Source organism: Symsagittifera roscoffensis, chromosome 10 (assembly GCF_963678635.1).
Source record: "Symsagittifera roscoffensis chromosome 10, txSymRosc1.1, whole genome shotgun sequence".
Taxonomy (NCBI): Eukaryota; Metazoa; Xenacoelomorpha; order Acoela; family Convolutidae; genus Symsagittifera; species Symsagittifera roscoffensis.
Window position 1 is genome coordinate 33744265 of NC_087071.1, and position 19283 is coordinate 33763547.

At 32.7% G+C, this 19283-nt stretch overlaps 1 long non-coding RNA gene across 1 annotated transcript in view; it reads right to left on the minus strand.

Moving 5' to 3' along the window:
• LOC134855452 (uncharacterized) overlaps nucleotides 1-13123 on the minus strand; it is a 46612-nt gene extending 33489 nt beyond the window's left edge. The window contains exon 1 of the long non-coding RNA XR_010164490.1: nucleotides 12695-13123. This is a non-coding gene — a long non-coding RNA (uncharacterized LOC134855452). The remainder of the gene's footprint in view (nucleotides 1-12694) is intronic.
• Nucleotides 13124-19283: the final 6160 nt, after the last annotated feature.

A 19283-nucleotide genomic window follows, 5' to 3' on the forward strand; every position in this document is an offset into this window, starting at 1 on the left:
TCAGCTATTTTTCTTGTTGTATATTTTTAAGGAGTATTAAGCAATGAGCGTAAAAACTACAGCGAAGTTTCTTGTTTTATCTGATTGAGAAGGATGAAGCGATGAGCGTGAAAACTCAGCATTTTTTCTTGTTGTAAAATCATGAGGAGGATTAAGCGATGAGCGTAAAAACTTAAACGTTTTTTCTTGTTTTATCTGATTGCAAAGGATAAAGCGATGCGCGTGAAATGTCAGCATTTTTTCTTGTTGCAATTTTTTAATTAGGAGTAAGCAATGAGCGTGAAACTTCAGCATTTCTTCTTGTTGTAAATTTTTGAGGAGGATTAAGAAACGAGCGTAAAAACTTCAGCAAATTTTCTTGATTCATCTGAATGAAAAAGATAAAGCGGTTAGCGTGAAAATTTAGCAATTTTTCTTGTTTTAAAATTTTGAGGAGGATTAAGCGATGAGCGTAAGAACTTCAGCGTTTTTTCTTGTTTTAATTGGTTGACAAATATAAAGCGATGCGCGTGAAATCTCAGCATTTTTTCTTGTTGTTATTTTTTTTAAGAAGGATTAAGCAAAGGAGGAATCAGCTGAGCGCAAAAACCTCAGCTTTTTTTGATTTGTTTGAAATTATTGAGGAGGATTAAGCAATGAGCGTTAAACTTTCAATGCTTTGCTTCTGGTTTAATTGAAAGATGAGAATTAAGCGTTGACAGTGAAAATTTCAGCATTTTTATGTGATGAGGATAATTTAGCGAAGAGTAATTTATGAAGGATAATTTAGTGAAAATTTTAGCGTTTTCTTGTTAATTTATTTGATTGAGAAGAATTAAGAAGACCGTAAAAAATTAACCGTTTTTCTTTTTTTTCAAAAGAATGGTGATGATCAAGCGATGAGCGTGAAAACTTCAGCGTTTGTTTCTTTTTTCAATTAAACGATGACTATTGAGCGATGAGCGAGAAAACTTACGCGTTGTTTCTCTTGTTTATATGGAAAAATGGGAATTAAGCAAGGAACGTGCCTTTTTTGCCAATTTTCGCTTCATTCAATGTTTCAATGAGCTGGTTTTAGTCGCCTTGCAGTGTCTTTTCCAGAAAATCTTAACAAGTTTCCTTGAACTCTTGTCTTTCTTCATATTTTGTTTTGGATTGGAAACTTGTTGCTATCACCAGATGAGGCATTTTTTGGTTCTTTAATTTTTATATAGTCAAAACTAAAATTCAGGCGTACTCTATGTTTGCTTTATTTCAATAGATCTAAGGAAACAAAAAAACGAGGCAGGCATGAGGTCAACTTTTCCTGGATTTTTTATTAAATATCTGATCGAACAAACTGATAGGAGCAGAATTTTACGTCTCATTTTGTACTGAGTCTTTCTTGGTACATAATGAATCATAATCTAATGAATTCTAGTCATTCATAATCTTTTTTAGTGAATCAAGCTTGGTTCTTATTCATTTATATCCATTTATGATATATATAAAAAAACACACAGGAAAACTGAACAAAGCGAAGTTACAATCAGGTTGCACACCCAGGTTGACCAAAAAGCTAGTCATACAAATTTCATTTTTAGAAAAATGCTAGTCATTTCGTAGAAATGTTTATGATTAGTTATTTTTCATATATTGAAATTGTATGAGTTTTCCCATATACCAAAAACTTTGATATTTTCAAGTTTAAATTCTCAACATTTTTGGGTTGTGTTTTATATGAAAATCATGAGGAGGATTAAGCGATGAGCGTAAAAACTTAAACGTTTTTTCTTGTTTTATCTGATTGCAAAGGATAAAGCGATGCGCGTGAAATGTCAGCATTTTTTCTTGTTGCAATTTTTTAATTAGGAGTAAGCAATGAGCGTGAAACTTCAGCATTTCTTCTTGTTGTAAATTTTTGAGGAGGATTAAGAAACGAGCGTAAAAACTTCAGCAAATTTTCTTGATTCATCTGAATGAAAAAGATAAAGCGGTTAGCGTGAAAATTTAGCAATTTTTCTTGTTTTAAAATTATGAGGAGGATTAAGCGATGAGCGTAAGAACTTCAGCGTTTTTTCTTGTTTTAATTGGTTGACAAATATAAAGCGATGCGCGTGAAATCTCAGCATTTTTTCTTGTTGTTATTTTTTTTAAGAAGGATTAAGCGAAGGAGGAATCAGCTGAGCGCAAAAACCTCAGCTTTTTTTGATTTGTTTGAAATTATTGAGGAGGATTAAGCAATGAGCGTTAAACTTTCAATGCTTTGCTTCTGGTTTAATTGAAAGATGAGAATTAAGCGTTGACAGTGAAAATTTCAGCATTTTTATGTGATGAGGATAATTTAGCGAAGAGCATGAAATCTCGGCGTTTTTTGCCCGTTTTAAATTATTAAGAGAGTTAGGCGATGAGCGTGTAAACTTTAGCGTTTTTTTTTCTTGTTTTAAATTATTGAGGAGGATTAAGCGTAAGCGTGAAAAACTTCAGAATTTTTTTTATGTTTTATCTGATTGCAAAGGATAAAGCGATGCGCGTGAAATCTAAGCTTTTTTCTTGTTGTAAACTTTGAAGAGGATTAAGCGATGAGCAAACCTCGGTATTTCTTCTTGCTCTAATTTTTTTTAACGAGGATTAAGCGAAAGAGGATTAAGCTGAGCGCGAAAACCTCAGCATCTTTTGATTTGTTCGAAATGAGTGAGGAGGATAAAGCAAGGAGTCTGAAAGTTTCAATCTTTTCTTTCTGGTTTTTATTGAAAGATACGTGTTGAATGTTGACAGTAAAAACTTCAACGTTTTTCTTGCTCTAAAAGATGGGGAGGATAGAGCGATGATCATTTTATTTTTTTAATGTTTTTTTTCTGATTTTAAATGATCGAGGAGGGTTATGCGACGAGCCTAAAAACTTCAGCTCTTTTCTTGTTTTAAGTTATTGTTGAGGACTAAGCGATGAGCGTGAAAATTTTAGCGTTTTCTTGTTAATTTATTTGATTGAGAAGAATTAACCGTTTTTCTTTTTTTTCAAAAGAATGGTGATGATCAAGCGATGAGCGTGAAAACTTCAGCGTTTGTTTCTTTTTTCAATTAAACGATGACTATTGAGCGATGAGCGAGAAAACTTACGCGTTGTTTCTCTTGTTTAAATGGAAAAATGGGAATTAAGCAAGGAACGTGCCTTTTTTGCCAATTTTCGCTTCATTCAATGTTTCAATGAGCTGGTTTTAGTCGCCATGCAGTGTCTTTTCCAGAAAATCTTAACAAGTTTCCTTGAACTCTTGTCTTTCTTCATATTTTGTTTTGGATTGGAAACTTGTTGCTATCACCAGATGAGGCATTTTTTGGTTCTTTAATTTTTATATAGTCAAAACTAAAATTCAGGCGTACTCTATGTTTGCTTTGTTTCAATAGATCTAAGGAAACAAAAAAACGAGGCAGGCATGAGGTCAACTTTTCCTGGATTTTTTATTAAATATCTGATCGAACAAACTGATAGGAGCAGAATTTTACGTCTCATTTTGTACTGAGTCTTTCTTGGTACATAATGAATCATAATCTAATGAATTCTAGTCATTCATAATCTTTTTTAGTGAATCAAGCTTGGTTCTTATTCATTTATATCCATTTATGATATATATAAAAAAACACACAGGAAAACTGAACAAAGCGAAGTTACAATCAGGTTGCACACCCAGGTTGACCAAAAAGCTAGTCATACAAATTTCATTTTTTAGAAAAATGCTAGTCATTTCGTAGAAATGTTTATGATTAGTTATTTTTCATATATTGAAATTGTATGAGTTTTCCCATATACCAAAAACTTTGATATTTTCAAGTTTAAATTCTCAACATTTTTGGGTTGTGTTTTATATGAATCATATGGATTAAACAACATTAAGCGTGAAATATTCAGAGTTTCTTCTCATTTTTTGAATTGGTTGATGAGTATTAACCATGAGCGTGAAAACTTCATTTTTTTTCAATCGAATGATGAAGATTAAGCGATTAACGTGAAAATTTCAGCGTTTTTCCTGTTAATTTAATTGATTGAGGATGATTAAGATAATCTTATGAACTTAAGCTTTGGTTCATTTATTTTAACTGAATGATGCGGATTAAACGATGAGCATGAAAACATGAGCGTTTTTCATTTGTCGTGAAAGAATGATGATGATCAAGCGATGAAAGTGAAGGTTTCAGCTTTTTTTCTCATTTTGTTGGTTTGATGAGGATTAAGCGATGAGCGTGAAACCTTCTGGTTTTTTTCTGTTGCTTTATTCAATGTTTCATTAAGCAACTTTTGGTCGCCTTGCGCTGTCTTTTCCAGAAAATTGTAACAACTTTCATTGAATTCGTCTCTTTCTTTAAGTCATGTTATCAAGTGGAAGTTTTGTTGCTATCACCAGATGCAGCATTTTTGGTTTTTTCTTTTTTTTTAATTGTCAAAATTAGGTTCAGGTCTACTCTATTTTTGCTTTGTTTCAATAGATCTAGGGAAACAAAAAAACTAGGCAAGCATGAGGTTTTTTTTTTATAAAAATGTCTGATCGAACAAACTGATAGGAGCTCAATTTTAGGTTCCACTTTGTAGTGAATCTTGCTTGGTAAATAATGAGTCATATCCATTGAAATCTAATCATTCATAATCGTTTATGGTGAAAAAAGCGTGGTTCTTTATCATTCATATATGATATTCAAAAAAGAGAGAAAAACTCAACACGAGCGAAGTTACAATTAGATTGCATTCCCGGGTTGACCAAAAATGCTATTGATACAACTGTCATCATGGAAAAATTCTAATCATACACTTTGCATGCAATTCAATTTACAAAAAATTGTATGAAGGAACTATGGTTAATTTTTTTTCATAAATGGAAACTGTGTGACTGGCATTTTTCGATAAACCAAAAAGCTTGGTTTTTATTTGAGTTAACGTTCTAAAATTTTTTCGGTGGTGTTTTAATTAAATCATGAGGATTAAGCAACAATGAGCGAGAAGTTCTCAGCGTTTTTCTCTTTTTTAATTGATTGATGAGGATTAAACAAGGAGAGTGATCTTTTCAGTTTTTTTCTTGTTTTTATTTGTTTGAAAAGGGTTAATTGATGAGCGTGAATTCTTCAGCTTTTTTAATGTTAGAAGTAGTGATTGAAAAAGGATTAAGCGATGATCCTAAAAACTTCAGCATTTCTTCTAATTTAATTGAATGATGAGGATTAAGCGATAAGCGTGACAACTTCAGCGTTTTTTTTCTTGTTTCAATTGAATGATGAGTCTGGAGCAATGAGCGTGAAAACCTCAGGGTTGTTTCTCTTGTTTAAATGGAAAGATGGGGGTTAAGCGATAAACGTGCCAACTTCTGGGTTTAGCTCTTGCTTTATCCATTATTCATAAAGCTTGTTTTGGTAACATTGCGGTGTCTTCTTCAGAAAAAGTAACAATTTTCGTTATACTAGTCTTTTTCCTTAAGTGATGTTATGAAATGGAAATTTGTTGCTATCACAAGATGAGGCATTTTTTGGTTTTTTCTTTTTTCAATAGTTTAATATAAATTTCAGGCGTAATCTCTTTTTATTGTGTTTCGATAGTTTTAAGGAAACAAAAAAATCGAGGCAAGCATGCGGTCAAGTTTACTTCAAATTTTTATTCAAAAAATGCCTGACCGAACAAACTGATAGGAGCAAAATTTTAAATTGGACTTTGTAGTGAATCATGCTTGGCTCATAATCATTCATAATCCATATAGGAAAATAAAAATAAACATCAGAAAACATGCATAGTTTGGCCTGCAGTGCACAGTTTGGCCTCGTAATGACTGCTAAGCTTGGTATTTTCTCGGGTTCACCAAAAATGCTAGTCATACATTTTTCTTACAATTCAAGAAGTACAGAAAAATGCGTGAAAGGTCTTTGATAAGTGGTTTTTCATATAGAGAAATTGTGCGACCATTGTTTTTCCTATATGGAAAAACTTTTGGTCGCCTTGCGGTGTCTTTTCCAGAAAAATGTAACAACTTTCATTGAATTCGTCTCTTTCTCTAAGTCATGTTATCAAGTGAAAGTTTTGTTGCTGTCACCAGATGTAGCATTTTTCGTTTTTTCTTTTTTTTTAATTGTCAAAATTAGGTTCAGGTCTACTCTATTTTTGCTTTGGTTCAATAGATCTAGGGAAACAAAAAAACTGGGCAAGCATGAGGTCTTTTTTTATAAAAATGTCTGATCGAACAAACTGATAGGAGCTCAATTTTAGGTTCCACTTTGTAGTGAATCTTGCTTGGTAAATAATGAGTCATAATCCATTGAAATCTAATCATTCATAATCATTTATGGTGAAAAAAGCGTGGTTCTTTATCATTCATATTCATATATGATTTTCAAAAAAAAAGAGAAAAACTCAACAAGAGCGAAGTTACAATTAGATTGCATTCCCGGGTTGACCAAAAATGCTATTGATACAACTGTCATCATGGAAAATTTCTTATCATACACTTCGCATGCAATTCAACATACAAAAAATTGTATGAAGGAACTATGGTTAATTTCTTTTCATATATTGAAACTGTGTGACTGGCATTTTTCGATAAACCAAAAAACCTGACCGAACAAACTGAAAAGATCAAATTTTTAAATTGGGCTTTGTAGTAAATCATGCTTGGCTCATAATCATTCATATTCCATTTAGGAAAATAAAAATTAAACGGCGGAAAACATGCATAGTTTGGCCTGCAGCGCACAGTTTGGCCTCGTAATGACTGCAAAGCTTGGTATTTTCCCGGGTTCACCAAAAATGCTAGTCATACATTTTTCATACAGTTCAAGAAGTACAGAAAATTGCATGAAAGGTCTTTGATAAGTGATTTTTCATATATGGAAATTGTGCGACCATAGTTTTTCCTATATGGAAAAACTTTTGGTTGTGTTCGTAACAGAACACAAGTGACTGAAACCTTGGTTACTCAAACGTAGAGGAACCAAAGGTTTGACCGTCTTGCATTAAAATTACATTGGAAACGGCTTGAATAATCTAATTATGTCTTACACAAATAATATAACACAAACAATTTTTCAAACTTTTTTCTGATTTTTTTCAAAAAATTTGATCAAACGTTAAATCAGACATTGATCAATGCATACATAAACATGCCATACAAAAGAAAGAGGAGTTTTTACTGCTTAGGGGCTAGGTTATTAGGCGATAAAGAAAAAACGCATTTTTAATGTATCCAGGATTACGTAATGCACACAAAAAAACTTAAATTTTCCAGAAAAAAATTAGCTTGGGAAAAAAATTGTTTTAGTACAAAATTCGATTTGTGCTTGAAAAAACAATACAAATAAGTTTTGGGGGCAATTTCAAAATTACTTGATGTCACTTGTTATTTTTTTTAAGAAGGATTAAGCGAAGGAGGAATCAGCTGAGCGCAAAAACCTCAGCTTTTTTTGATTTGTTTGAAATTATTAAGCAATGAGCGTTAAACTTTCAATGCTTTGCTTCTGGTTTAATTGAAAGATGAGAATTAAGCGTTGACAGTGAAAATTTCAGCATTTTTATGTGATGAGGATAATTTAGCGAAGAGCATGAAATCTCGGCGTTTTTTGCCCGTTTTAAATTATTAAGAGAGTTAGGCGATGAGCGTGTAAACTTTAGCGTTTTTTTTTCTTGTTTTAAATTATTGAGGAGGATTAAGCGTAAGCGTGAAAAACTTCAGAATTTTTTTTATGTTTTATCTGATTGCAAAGGATAAAGCGATGCGCGTGAAATCTAAGCTTTTTTCTTGTTGTAAACTTTGAAGAGGATTAAGCGATGAGCAAACCTCGGTATTTCTTCTTGCTCTAATTTTTTTTAACGAGGATTAAGCGAAAGAGGATTAAGCTGAGCGCGAAAACCTCAGCATCTTTTGATTTGTTCGAAATGAGTGAGGAGGATAAAGCAAGGAGTCTGAAAGTTTCAATCTTTTCTTTCTGGTTTTTATTGAAAGATACGTGTTGAATGTTGACAGTAAAAACTTCAACGTTTTTCTTGCTCTAAAAGATGGGGAGGATAGAGCGATGATCATTTTATTTTTTTAATGTTTTTTTTCTGATTTTAAATGATCGAGGAGGGTTATGCGACGAGCCTAAAAACTTCAGCTCTTTTCTTGTTTTAAGTTATTGTTGAGGACTAAGCGATGAGCGTGAAAATTTTAGCGTTTTCTTGTTAATTTATTTGATTGAGAAGAATTAACCGTTTTTCTTTTTTTTCAAAAGAATGGTGATGATCAAGCGATGAGCGTGAAAACTTCAGCGTTTGTTTCTTTTTTCAATTAAACGATGACTATTGAGCGATGAGCGAGAAAACTTACGCGTTGTTTCTCTTGTTTAAATGGAAAAATGGGAATTAAGCAAGGAACGTGCCTTTTTTTGCCAATTTTCGCTTCATTCAATGTTTCAATGAGCTGGTTTTAGTCGCCTTGCAGTGTCTTTTCCAGAAAATCTTAACAAGTTTCCTTGAACTCTTGTCTTTCTTCATATTTTGTTTTGGATTGGAAACTTGTTGCTATCACCAGATGAGGCATTTTTTGGTTCTTTAATTTTTATATAGTCAAAACTAAAATTCAGGCGTACTCTATGTTTGCTTTGTTTCAATAGATCTAAGGAAACAAAAAAACGAGGCAGGCATGAGGTCAACTTTTCCTGGATTTTTTATTAAATATCTGATCGAACAAACTGATAGGAGCAGAATTTTACGTCTCATTTTGTACTGAGTCTTTCTTGGTACATAATGAATCATAATCTATTCAATTCTAGTCATTCATAATCTTTTTTAGTGAATCAAGCTTGGTTCTTATTCATTTATATCCATTTATGATATATATAAAAAAACACACAGGAAAACTGAACAAAGCGAAGTTACAATCAGGTTGCACACCCAGGTTGACCAAAAAGCTAGTCATACAAATTTCATTTTTAGAAAAATGCTAGTCATTTCGTAGAAATGTTTATGATTAGTTATTTTTCATATATTGAAATTGTATGAGTTTTCCCATACACCAAAAACTTTGATATTTTCAAGTTTAAATTCTCAACATTTTTGGGTTGTGTTTTATATGAATCATATGGATTAAACAACATTAAGCGTGAAATATTCAGAGTTTCTTCTCATTTTTTGAATTGGTTGATGAGTATTAACCATGAGCGTGAAAACTTCATTTTTTTTTTCAATCGAATGATGAAGATTAAGCGATTAACGTGAAAATTTCAGCGTTTTTCCTGTTAATTTAATTGATTGAGGATGATTAAGATAATCTTATGAACTTAAGCTTTGGTTCATTTATTTTAACTGAATGATGCGGATTAAACGATGAGCATGAAAACATGAGCGTTTTTCATTTGTCGTAAAAGAATGATGATGATCAAGCGATGAAAGTGAAGGTTTCAGCTTTTTTTCTCATTTTGTTGGTTTGATGAGGATTAAGCGATGAGCGTGAAACCTTCTGGGTTTTTTCTGTTGCTTTATTCAATGTTTCATTAAGCAACTTTTGGTCGCCTTGCGCTGTCTTTTCCAGAAAATTGTAACAACTTTCATTGAATTCGTCTCTTTCTTTAAGTCATGTTATCAAGTGGAAGTTTTGTTGCTATCACCAGATGCAGCATTTTTGGTTTTTTCTTTTTTTTTAATTGTCAAAATTAGGTTCAGGTCTACTCTATTTTTGCTTTGTTTCAATAGATCTAGGGAAACAAAAAAACTAGGCAAGCATGAGGTCTTTTTTTAATAAAAATGTCTGATCGAACAAACTGATAGGAGCTCAATTTTAGGTTCCACTTTGTAGTGAATCTTGCTTGGTAAATAATGAGTCATATCCATTGAAATCTAATCATTCATAATCGTTTATGGTGAAAAAAGCGTGGTTCTTTATCATTCATATATGATATTCAAAAAAGAGAGAAAAACTCAACACGAGCGAAGTTACAATTAGATTGCATTCCCGGGTTGACCAAAAATGCTATTGAAACAACTGTCATCATGGAAAAATTCTAATCATACACTTTGAATGCAATTCAATTTACAAAAAATTGTATGAAGGAACTATGGTTAATTTTTTTTTCATAAATGGAAACTGTGTGACTGGCATTTTTCGATAAACCAAAAAGCTTGGTTTTTATTTGAGTTAACGTTCTAAAATTTTTTGGGTGGTGTTTTAATTAAATCATGAGGATTAAGCAACAATGAGCGAGAAGTTCTCAGCGTTTTTCTCTTTTTTAATTGATTGATGAGGATTAAACAAGGAGAGTGATCTTTTCAGTTTTTTTCTTGTTTTTATTTGTTTGAAAAGGGTTAATTGATGAGCGTGAATTCTTCAGCTTTTTTAATGTTAGAAGTAGTGATTGAAAAAGGATTAAGCGATGATCCTAAAAACTTCAGCATTTCTTCTAATTTAATTGAATGATGAGGATTAAGCGATAAGCGTGACAACTTCAGCGTTTTTTTTCTTGTTTCAATTGAATGATGAGTCTGGAGCAATGAGCGTGAAAACCTCAGGGTTGTTTCTCTTGTTTAAATGGAAAGATGGGGGTTAAGCGATAAACGTGCCAACTTCTGGGTTTAGCTCTTGCTTTATCCATTATTCATAAAGCTTGTTTTGGTAACATTGCGGTGTCTTCTTCAGAAAAAGTAACAATTTTCGTTATACTAGTCTTTTTCCTTAAGTGATGTTATGAAATGGAAATTTGTTGCTATCACAAGATGAGGCATTTTTTGGTTTTTTCTTTTTTCAATAGTTTAATATAAATTTCAGGCGTAATCTCTTTTTATTGTGTTTCGATAGTTTTAAGGAAACAAAAAAATCGAGGCAAGCATGCGGTCAACTTTACTTCAAATTTTTATTCAAAAAATGCCTGACCGAACAAACTGATAGGAGCAAAATTTTAAATTGGACTTTGTAGTGAATCATGCTTGGCTCATAATCATTCATAATCCATATAGGAAAATAAAAATAAACATCAGAAAACATGCATAGTTTGGCCTGCAGTGCACAGTTTGGCCTCGTAATGACTGCAAAGCTTGGTATTTTCCCGGGTTCACCAAAAATGCTAGTCATACATTTTTCATACAGTTCAAGAAGTACAGAAAATTGCATGAAAGGTCTTTGATAAGTGATTTTTCATATATGGAAATTGTGCGACCATAGTTTTTCCTATATGGAAAAACTTTTGGTTGTGTTCGTAACAGAACACAAGTGACTGAAACCTTGGTTACTCAAACGTAGAGGAACCAAAGGTTTGACCGTCTTGCATTAAAATTGCATTGGAAACGGCTTGAATAATCTAATTATGTCTTACACAAATAATATAACACAAACAATTTTTCAAACTTTTTTCTGATTTTTTTCAAAAAATTTGATCAAACGTTAAATCAGACATTGATCAAGGCATACATAAACATGCCATACAAAAGAAAGAGGAGTTTTTACTGCTTAGGGGCTAGGTTATTAGGCGATAAAGAAAAAACGCATTTTTAATGTATCCAGGATTACGTAATGCACACAAAAAAACTTAAATTTTCCAGAAAAAAATTAGCTTGGGAAAAAAATTGTTTTAGTACAAAATTCGATTTGTGCTTGAAAAAACAATACAAATAAGTTTTGGGGGCAATTTCAAAATTACTTGATGTCACCATCAAAAACTACTGATCATATAATTTCCATGTATGGAAATTGTATGATTAATTTTTTTTTGACAAAAAGTTTTCTTTTTTTAGTACGATGCACCGAATATTTTGTCAAAGCAAGAAAAAAATACGATTTTACCATCTTAGCAAAATATATGAAATAAGTATGCCCGGGATGACCGAAACTTCTAATCATACAATTCCCATATATGAGAAACTTCTTGTCATACAATTCCATACAAGGCCATACGTACAAAAAATTGTATGAAATCTCTATGATAAACATTTTTCCATAAATGAAAATTGTATGATAGGTGTTTTTCCATAAACCAAAAAGTTTGATTTTTTCTTTATAAATTTATTTCTGTAAAATTTTCGGTTGTGTTTGCCATCATGATCAGTATGTTTTTCATAGACTTAGTTTATGGAATTGTAGTATTAGTAATTTTGGTCTATGGAGTTCAACCCGAGCAACCATAGGTAAAAACTCATACTCAATCCGATTACTTCGAAACCTAAGACTTGTGGCTTCTGTAAAGAAACGATCTGTTTCTCATTTGAAGTTATAAACAAATGTTTTTCAGACAAATTCAAAATCAATTAACTGTTCAGCTATTTGATGTTTGATATTACAAGCTTTGGTTGGAAATAATAGTCGTAGAAACACAACGCTAATTAACACAGACTGCAACAAAATTTAAATTATATCAAATGGCTTTGCCTGTTGCGTTTGATTACTTCTTGTAGCTTTGTATGATTGCTGTGTTTTTTCTGGTTCACGAAAACTCTTTTATTCATTTAGCTATTTTTGGCCAGAAGTAAAGGTTTTTAAGGAAATCTCTGCTTCATTCAAAGACAGCTTTAAAAAATTTGGGCATTTTTACGTATTTAAAAATTTTTTTAGTTTTTTTCGTCCAAAATTAAGAACTTTTTCGGTGCGCGGCCGTTTTGTTTTAAGCTAATAAATTGCGACAGCTGTATTTCGTGCTCAATTTCATTTTTTCGAGCTTTGCTTTTGCTAAATTTGTGACTTGAACAAATTTTTTGTCTGTTTTTTTTTCTGAAATTTGTAAACATTCTTCAGAGAAAATGAATTACCTGGAAGATGAGCTATGCAATGAGCAGCCGTAATGACCCAGTACGGTTCCAAAATCCCTGCCCCGCAATATGTTTCAAAATTACTATGGGCAAGAGAAACGAAAAAATCCCGACCAAATGGCGTATTGAAACCATTCACAATATACGAGCTAACCTCAGTTTTGATATTGTGTGTAATATTTTCCTGATATTGATAGGACGATCTTGATTGACACTGACTGATCATTGATAACATTAGAAGAAAATTGAATTGATGGAAATTGAATGTCGGCATTTTACTGAACTCCCAAAACCGAATTTTGAACAAGTAATCAAACTTCTCGATGATTAACCAACCATGACTATTCCATATAAGGAAGTGCATGAAGTTGTTCATGGGAATTCAGCAAACAAGTTCGCAAACAAGTTCGCAAAGTAACCAGTCGCAAACTGTAGTTTCGCAGGTTACAACGATCGAAAGAAAGGTTAGGTGTGATGTTTATTCAATAAGTGAGATCAGAAACAAAACTCATGTTTCAAAGATATCAACCATAAACTAAGAACTCTTCACATAAATAATACATCTTGGAACGGAATAAAAAAGAGTTTCAAACCAGAAATTATAAAACAAATTTGCATAATGAACAGACATTTCATACCGATTTTATATTGAGTTTCTCAATTTTCTCGGTAATCAAGTGTACAAGTAAACTGAAAATGCAACTATAATGAATGCTTTTCAGGTGATTTTTCTTGGCGTAGTGAGTTCTGAAAAACAACAATGAAATTCGGTAAAATGCGACCGTTTTGCAGCAAAAGCTAGTTCTGCGTAGAAATTTACATTCTTTTTGTATATTTTGTTCATAATATAAGGAGCACTCATTATATAAAGTCTAGAAAACGCTTTTGAAGAACATTCATAAATCTTAAACTTATAACCCGAATTCAGCTCGCTGAAACACTGACAAAAATGTTTCTTATTTGAACGATTTTGTTAAATGTCATCAATTTATGAAAAAGTTTCATGAAATTTTTGAGGCTTAAAATTGACCTTTCAGCCTTTTTTTAGCAAAATAGTTTTTTTAGCGAAATATTTAATTGAAACATTGAAATTTTGATGAAATAGAGGATAAACATAATTTTGTTTTTTCACAGAATTGTTACAGATTACATATCATTTTTTACTGGCTTCTTACTGTACAAAATTGATAATTTAAGAACAAAAATTGATTTAGTTTCAGTAAAAAAAAAATTCGTATCTGTACATAATCATTAAATGCACACAAACGAATCGAAGACAGATTGTTTTCTTTTTTAACTGATGCTTTTAAAACACAAAAAAAAATTAGTTTCTTCTAATATTTGTACTTCGAAAAGTCGACCAACTTGGACAAAACAGTAAATGTTCTGCTCTCCTCGATATGCGTTATAGTCGTCCCGACCAAACAGATTATGCCCCCGCCGTGACGAAAACTCTTTTTTTTGTAAATCAATTTTTGTTGCTTTTGTACAGGTTTCAGGTTTGGAAAGTTTTTTTTTGTTCTAGAAAACTTCGATGAACACAAATCATCAGCTTATAACAATCTTTCTAGGTTTGTTTCTTGTAAGCAAAGGGAAAACTGTCAGAATTAATAATACTTCATACAGATTAAATGCAAACGTATAACAACTAAGTCACATATCAGATACAAGTTTTTTTTAGAATTATGAACACATATTACATAATTTGGTTAAAGATTTCAAGCCAGTTTCACTTGTCTCAGACATTATATACTAATCTCAACCTTCGACATTATATACCAATCATTTTTCTGACAAAACTGAAAACACAATGATTCGATACTTTTTCAATTTTTTCAGATATCGTACGAACTGGAAAAAAACTATCAAAATCAATTTTATGCGTACTTTACGCAGACGCTACTTATAATTCGAAGTTTGCTTCAAAAAGGTTTTTTTTTCATGCCATGTCAGGCATTTAAAAATTTCTCTTTCTCCAGTAAGGAATTTCAGGAAACATTTTTTTGCAAAACCTGACAGAGGTCTCCTGAGTATCAATGTTACAGCCAAAAGAGATAATAATATTTTTACAAGGGGTCAGTTTTTTGGTATAGTCTTACGACATCTATTTTTTATTTTTTTTACAGCCTTTTTATTTTTTTTTAATTGGCCTGCAGCGCAGAAAATGATTGACAAAATGGGGTCCGTGTAAAATTTTCCGAGAGCTCAGAAATTGAAATTGTTCTACCTAAAAGAAAAAGGTCGCATGAGTTTCAAAAAAATTTCTGTGCACGCCACTGAAATGTAGAAACAAGGTTTTGATTACTATTTTGGTATAATCAATTTTTTCTTTCAAATGATTGGCTGGCTGATAAAAGTGGTGGTTATTTTAAATATTTTTATAACATACGACAAAAAATTTACTTTTTTATTTTTCTAAAATTCTAATTTTTACGCAATTTGGTTTTTGATAGGATTTAGGTTGAACAGTTTCAAATCAAAATTGGGTTGGTTGTTGCTCTATGAAGGAAAAAATAGACAAAAAAATTAAGATTGATTTTATTTAGCATTAGTTGCCGTATTTTTTGCTCTATATAGTATATTGAGGCTAGGATTTGTCGTAGTATACTTTTGTACGATGGTCTACCATAAAAACATGCAACTATCATTTTTATCCTAGCGCAAACATGATTGTTGAGAAAATATGAGCTTTTTGAAAAAAGCAGCAATTGACTGCAATAAATGGGCACCAGCAAGGGCAAGGAATAATCACGAAAATTGGAGAAGTAATGTTCAGCGACGAAGCATTTTCAGTTGTTGCCTAGGAAGCAAATTTGAGAAGGCGTCCACCGGGTCCTAACAAAGCATCGATCCCAAGTACAATTACTAATTCAGTGAAAATGGATTGAGGAAGATAAAACGTTAGACTAGATAAGGATTAATTTAAAACATATTGAAAGTAGGGGAAATGTTGAATGGAAGCCGTACCCAATTTTTAGAACAAAAGTTCTTTCTCTTGGTTGGACCAGATTACCGTTTTCAACAGGATGGTGCACGCTGCCATTATAAAAAGTTTGGATTGCGATTTTGAGGAAAACTAGGAAGCCATTAGGGAAACTAGGAGTCAATCTCCTGATCTCAACAATATTCGGCCTATTTTAGCCTTCGTGAAAAAAGGTCGGATGATCCTGGCACAAAAAGTCTTTCTTGAAAATGGGAAAAGATTCGAAACAATTTTTTTTATTTTCTCAATAGCGCTTAATGGCCAGCTGTCTGAGATTTCTCCAGTCGGAAAAAGGCACTGAAAAATGCGTAGTATGATTTAACTTTTTCTGTTGCACACATCTTCAACTTTTTTTTTCTCAGCAGACAATTCAGTGATACAAAACATTTACCTCATAATTCAAGTTTTACATGAATTTTGGCTAATTCTGTATCAGAACTGTTAGTAAAAGATCTGGTCAAATTACCCATTCTCTATCGAATTACAGTTGAGTAAATGAAGAAGCATAGCAGAAAAAAAACCTGCAGTTCATGTCATCTGATTTTCGAAAGCGATAAAATTTCGATAATGACACTTTCCCGAGCGGTAATTGTTCATCAAATAGGTAGTTGAGATTATTAAATAATTTCTTTTTTCCCTTGTAATTTGTTTGATGTTCTAGTTTAAAGAGTAGCTAAACTTCTTCAAATATTTGAATTGCCGTTTGTGTCTTGCCGTTTTTTGTTGTGATCGTGTTGTCAGAAGAAAATTCTGAGTCGAAAATCAAATTACTGGACGATTTGCATATACATTTGGAATGTTTCAAGTTCGACAAAAAAAACTAGACAAACTTTTGTGGAACGCAAATTAATTCCTATGATGGTCTTAGTTTGGTAAATTTATAGAAAAATACTCCAAATTGAAGGAATTTTGATGAATTGATTTCGCTGCTACTTGTGACCGCATTGATGAAGTATTTTGCTCTAGAAAAAAAAACAGAAGTAAGTTATTTAAAAAGAGAAGTTTTTAATATTTTAACATTTTAAATTTTATTCAATCATGCTCCATTACTGAAAACCCGTTATAGTTTGTGATCAGCTTAACCCGAGACTTGTGCTTTTTATCAAAAAATTCCAAAACACTGCAAAAACACTTTGAAAAATGCTGCAAAAAATCTTAAAAAACTTTGGATTAGCAACGAGTTTGTACTTAAAAAAATATGGGCTAGTTCTTGCCCGATCGTTTAATTTAGGTAGTAATCGAATGAGGTTCATTTGAATGAAATATGGGTTGAAAGTTTGAAGCCAAATTGCAGCCGCATCATGAGTAAAACTAACTTGAATCAAAGCTTAGAGTTTTCAAAATCCTCTTTAATTGCGTATAAAGAAGTCACATGATATGAACTAGGTAAAAATAGAACCTGAGTATTAGACGCTTCGTTTACTTTTGAACTTTCCGAATTTAAGGAACCCAGCTAATCTATAAACTTAACTACGTAACAATATAGTCCTCCGAACCTGAAAAGGCAAAAACCGGAACAATTTTGGGTATTAACCCTCGATTCGACAAAACACAACAAACTCCTCGGGCTTAAAGCGTCTTCTGGATACGCAAGCAATGGACTCCATTTTTAAGCAAAGGTACTTTCTCACTTTCTTATCGCTGTCAAATAGTGTTTGACTATGACTGAGCACTTTAAAATTGTATCGAGTGGGAAAAAATTCGCTCATGCTTAACGACTTAATCCAGGAGAACTGTTCCGACTTCAAACGTTTGGTAGTTTCTGAGTGACAATGAGAGGCAGTTAGAAGTTAGCGAGCTTTCAACTGGACAAACAGTTTTGGACAAAACTTCTTCGCTTACTTTAATAATTGTGCTATTCGTTTTGTATTGCCTGTTGAAACCTGTGTACTCTTGAGATCTTTTCAGCTTCTACATATTTGGCACCGATCTTAGACTATATCAACGAGCGTATTTCTCGCCCAAAATCAAAGCACCATCACACACGGACTCGGCATAAAAGATAAAATTACTTCGATATGAATTGGCTCAGTCGTTTACAAAGTGAAGAGGGTATTCCAGAGTTTTTTGTTAAGGGCCGATGTAAGAATAGGTAAAATAGTCCGTCAAAAACGATTTCCAAGAATGATTGATGTCGGTAATGTGAATTGGCTCAGCAGTTATTGCTTTTTACACTCCAGTTCGGAATTTCTAAATTTCTTCGTTCTCCGAGTAAATCTGATCGAAGAATAAACTTATTATAGAGAAAGAGAGTTGCAAATCGGCCAACCATCTCTAAGATAAAGGCTGCGAACCAAGAACCGTACCAGTCGGCGACGTCTATTCAAACTAAATTCAGGTCAAATCCGGTGGCTGAAACTTGACATAAAATAGTTCTATAGTCCAACGATAGACCTTTCCTGAGTCTCGGTCTTCGTTGAAGACACGTCCTCGTCACTACCAAGAAGGGTAGCGCTTCTCAATTCCAGCCTTCCCGAGTCGTAAAATAGGAAAATTAGCAATTGTAGCTACACAATCCTACGTTTTGGAAGGCCTATTTTCCCACTGAATTCGCGTGGTTGTAAATCCTTGTTTCTGTCCACTTGGTTCAATCAAACGTCTTGTTCTAATGTGTGAAAGTTTTAATTTCATTTTTCGAGTTTTCAGTTGTCGCAAAAACGATCGAAGGTTACGTGTCTTCTCTTTCAATCAAATTTTCAACAAAAAAGTTACTGCAGTTTTTTCGACCATCACTGTTTGATTCCATTATGAAGAAATGTTCTTATTTGCTATTTTCGACGAACGTATCGTATTCTCCATTTCAAAAAAAATCTAAACATATTAGTCTGGTCAAATGGCACATTTTATGAAGGATGGGCATTTCACTCTACTTTTCTTGTTTTCCGGAGTTAGGGCTGACCCCATGAATTCAGCAAAGCTGCCATGACTCAAAACATGGAAAATATGGTCAAAAAATTACAATCCAAGAACGTCAGCAAATCTTTTAGCAATAATTTTGTACTGCTTTCTGTTCGAGCTCATCACAGCTCTCTCGATATCAACCTTCAGCTGAGCGGCACAAGAAGCAGATTGAATATCAAACGTGGTCTTGAAGCATCGAAATCGGATCATTGGCACTCAGTGAACGCAACCATTTTCAGACACCATTTTACTGAAAGTTGATTTAAAAATTGTCGGCTTAAATGCCATTCATATTTTTTTGACACTGAGTCATCCTCTTGCTGCTAACTCAATCTTAGATACTTTTAGGTTACAAGCGTACAAGTATTGAGTACGGAACGACGAGGTCTTCTGGTTCGCGCAAGGACGAGTCATTTTTCACTCCTTATCGAAGTGGAAAAGTCCCTTTTGAGTTCATGATTCACACATCTGTGTAGGGCCTACGTATCTCTAATGTCGCCGTCTACATGCAATGGTGTCTTCAGCGCTTTCAGAGTGGAAAGATTTGTTAGGGCTACCTGCTCTGATTTTACGATGATTTAATTTTTTGTTAGCTTTAGAAAACTACTAAACAATTCAGATAGACTAAACTGGCCTATATTTAGTTAGTTGAACTTCAATTTGTATTCCCCGTTTTGAACAAAATTACTAGTCATACAATTTTCA